The sequence below is a fragment of the Cottoperca gobio genome, chromosome 22, assembly GCF_900634415.1.
Source record: "Cottoperca gobio chromosome 22, fCotGob3.1, whole genome shotgun sequence".
Lineage (NCBI taxonomy): Eukaryota > Metazoa > Chordata > Actinopteri > Perciformes > Bovichtidae > Cottoperca > Cottoperca gobio.
Window position 1 is genome coordinate 19,812,981 of NC_041376.1, and position 4,016 is coordinate 19,816,996.

The window sequence follows — 4,016 nt, forward strand, 5'->3', positions numbered from 1 at the left end:
ATCATACAGGTTGCAAACAAGTTAACAGCTCACCCAGTTCATCTAAACCTCTCAACCTAAAGTGAGTCTCATGTTTTTTTTTCTGTGTAAATCCACCACATCCAGTGTGCTCTCAGGTCCCCAGAGCCTCCTCCTACTGGATGGTAATCACAGGCAGGGTCAGTCAAGGTCAGGCCTGTCAGTGTGGCTCCCAAGAGAAGCTCTGAAGGCCAAAAATCCAAACTATTTGTGAATTCTACTCGGGCTGAGGCTGAGACCAATTTCAGAATGACTGCACAGGAAACTAATCAGCTAAATGCTTGTTGGAGGAGTTTGTGCTTTCTCAGAGTTTGGGTAAAGTGCTTCACATCAAGAGGTTTGCCTGACATTAAAGAACAGCATACCTCACTGTTGTCTGATGTGAACGCAAACAGGGTGTGTGTGTGTGTGTGTGTGTGTGTGTGTGTGTGTGTGTGTGTGTGTGTGTGTGTGTGTGTGTGCGTGTGCGTGTGTGTGTGTGTGTGCGTGTTTGTGTGTGCGTGTGTGTGTGTGTGTTTGGAACGTTTGGTACCTTAAGGAAGGTCATAGATTGGAGAGTTCTTTTATTATGTAACAAATACACTAATTATAATCTCTGAGCCCCATACCATGGCCAGCACAAAACATCTCTCCATCAGTCTCTCCTTCTCTCCTCCTCTCCATCAGTCTCTCCATCAGTCTCTCTATCAGTCTGTCCATCTCTCCATCAGTCTCTCCATCTCTCCATCACTCTCTCCATCTCTCATTCTCACCATCAGTCTATCCATCTCTCCATCAGTCTCTCCATCTCTCCATTTCTCCTTCTCTTCATCAGTCTGTCCATCTCTCCATCTCTCCTTCTCTCCAACTGTCTCTCCATCTCTCCATCAGTCTCTCCATCTCTCCATCTCTCCATCAGTCTCTCCATCTCTCCATTTCTCCTTCTCTTCATCAGTCTGTCCATCTCTCCATCAGTCTCTCCATCTCTCCTTCTCTCCAACAGTCTTTCCATCTCTCCATCAGTCTCTCCATCTCTCCTTCTCTCAATCAGTCTCTCCATCTCTCCATCAGTCTCTCCTTCTCTCCATCAGTCTCTCCATCTCTCCATCAGTCTGTCCATATTCCCATCACTCTCTCCATCTCTCCATCTCTCCTCTCCATCTCTCCATCAGTCTCTCCATCTTTTCTACTCCCCATCAGTCTCTCCATCTCTCCATCGGTCTCTCCTCTCCATCAGTCTCTTCATCTCTCCATCAGTCTCTCCATCTCTCCTTCTCTCCATCAGTCTCTCCTTCAGTCTCTCCATCTCTCCATCTCTCCATCAGTCTCTCCATCAGTCTCTCCATCTCTCTATCAGGCTCTCCATTTCTCCATCAGTCTCTCCTTCTCTCCATCAGTCTCTCCATTTCTCCATCTCTCCATCTCTCTATCAGGCTCTCCATTTCTCCATCAGTCTCTCCTTCTCTCCATCAGTCTCTCCATCTCTCCTTCTCTCCATCAATCTCTCCATCTCTCCATCAGTCTCTCCATCTCTCCTTCTCTCCATCACTCTTTCCATTTCTCCTTCTCTCCATCTCTCCATCAGTATATCCATCAGTCTCTCCATCTCTCCTTCTATCCATCAATCTCTCCATCTCTCCATCAGTCTCTCCATCTCTCCTTCTCTCCATCACTCTCTCAATCTCTCCATCTCTCCATCTCTCAATCAGTCTATCCATCAGTCTATCCATCTCTCCTTCTATCCATCAGTCTCTCATCTCTCCATCAGTCTCTCCTTCTCTCCATCAGTCTCTCCATCTCTCCTTCTCTCCATCAGTGTCTCCATCAGTCTATCCATCAGTCTCTCCATCAGTCTCTCCATCAGTATCTCCATCTCTACATCAGTCTCTCCATCTCTCCTTCTCCCCATCAGTCTCTCCATCAGTCTCTCCTTCTCTACATCAGTCTATCCATCTCTTCATCAGTCTCTCCATCTTTTCTTCTCTCCATCAGTTTCTCAATTGCTCCAGGAGTCTCTCCTTCTCTCCATCAGTCTCTCCATCTCTCCATCAGTTTCTTAGTCTCTCCATCTCTCCTTCTCCCCATCAGTCTCTCCATCTCTCCTTCTCCCCATCAGTCTCTCCATCTCTCTCTCCATCAGCCTCTTCATCAGTCTGTCCATCTCTCCATCTGTCTCTCATCTCTCCTTCTCTCCATCAGTCTCTTCTTCTCTCCATCAGTTTCTCAATCCCTCCATCAGTCTATCCTTCTCTCCATCAGTCTCTCATCTATCCATCAGTCTCTCCTTCTCTCCATCAGTCTCTCCATCTCTCCATGAGTCTCTCCATCTCTCCTTCTCTCCATTAGTCTATCCCTCTCTCCTTCTCTCCATCAATATAATAATAATACATTTTATTTATAAGTGCACTTTTAATTTGCGTAAACAAAACTCAAAGTGCTACAGGGTAAAAACGATGAGCAAAATATATATTTAAAAAACAAAATAAAAACATTTGATAGACAGACAAGACAACACTTTAAAATGGTTAAAGTCTAGCAAAATGCTTTATTAAAAAGATGTGTTTTTAGGCCTGTTTTAAAAGCATCCATAGTCTGTGGCGTCCTCAGTTGTTCAGGGAGAGCAGTTCCACAGTCTGGGAGCGGCAGAGCAGAAGGCGCGATCTCCCATGGTTTTGAGCTTGGTCCTGGGGGGAAGGAGGAGGTTAGCCTTTACAGAACGGAGGTTTCTTGTGGAGGTTTGTGGGGTGAGCAGTTCTCTGAGGTAGGATGGAGCATTTCTGTGAATGCACTGATGGGTGTAAAGAGCGATTTTATAATCAATCCTGAGTGAGACCGGGAGCCAGTGCAGTGATTTGAGGATGGGTGTGATGTGTTCGTACTTTCGCACTCTCATCAGGATCCTAGCAACGCTGTTCTGGATGTATTGCAGCTTCTGGATGTTTTTGCTAGGAATCTCGATGAGAAGTGCGTTGCAGTAGTCAAGTCTGGAGGAGACAAATGCATGGACAAGCTTTTCAGCATCTGACAGAGAGAGTGTGGGGCGGAGTTTGGTAATATTTTTGAGGTGGTATAAGGAGTTCTTGCATGTTTGTGGATGTGGGCCTCAAAGGTCAGGTGAGGATCCATATTAACACCCAGATTGGTGACTGTTGATGAGAGTGGAATGTTCTGACCGGAGAAGGTGATGCAGGTTATGGAGTAGTAGTAGTAGTAGTAGTAGTGCAGAGTGTAGTTAGAAGGTCATGCATCTCTGGGATGAAAGCTGAGTTGGGTTTCGGTGGTCAGTAGATGAGAAGTATGTCAGGGTGAAGGGTGGTTTACATTTAAATCCAAGGCATTCAAATGAGGATAGTACAGGCAGAGGCAAGGGGGACAGTTTCAGTTCTTTTCTGTGTATTATTGCTAAGCCACCACAACGACCAGTGCTGCGAGCCTTTTCTAGGTAGCTGTAGCCAGGGGGACAGACTTCATTTAGGGCAGAGTAATCCTCTGGCTGTTGCCACGTTTCCGTAAGGCACATAAAGTCTATTCCCTTGTCCATGATGTGGTCTTGTATGAAAGATGATTTGTGGGTTAGGGATTGTGCATTAAAAAGTTCTATTTTGACTCTGGATGAAATGGTGGATTTCTGTAGGGTCCGGAGTAGACTGAAATCCACTCCACGTGTTCCGCTCTGCTCAATGTGTAGCGATCTCACAGTGTTTCCCGTGCTATTAACACCGAGAGCGTCAGTCCTCTGATGACGCGGCAGACGTGCGACAGTGGTCCAGATGGAAGGAATGCTCAACACAGGCAGGCCAGGCTGGTGGTAAACAAACTTTCTACGGGAGCCTCTGTGAGTGTAACGAGGTCTGCGTAGGAGTCCAAGTTGTTTGATGGCTGAGATGCACGTTGGAGTTGTGTAGTTGTTGAGACTCAGCAGTTGCGGGATGGAATACTTGGACATCATGCCGGTAGCCACAGGTTTTAGTCTGGCGCTAGCCGTTAGCCATGGACAGAGATGGAGAACTGTTAGGCAA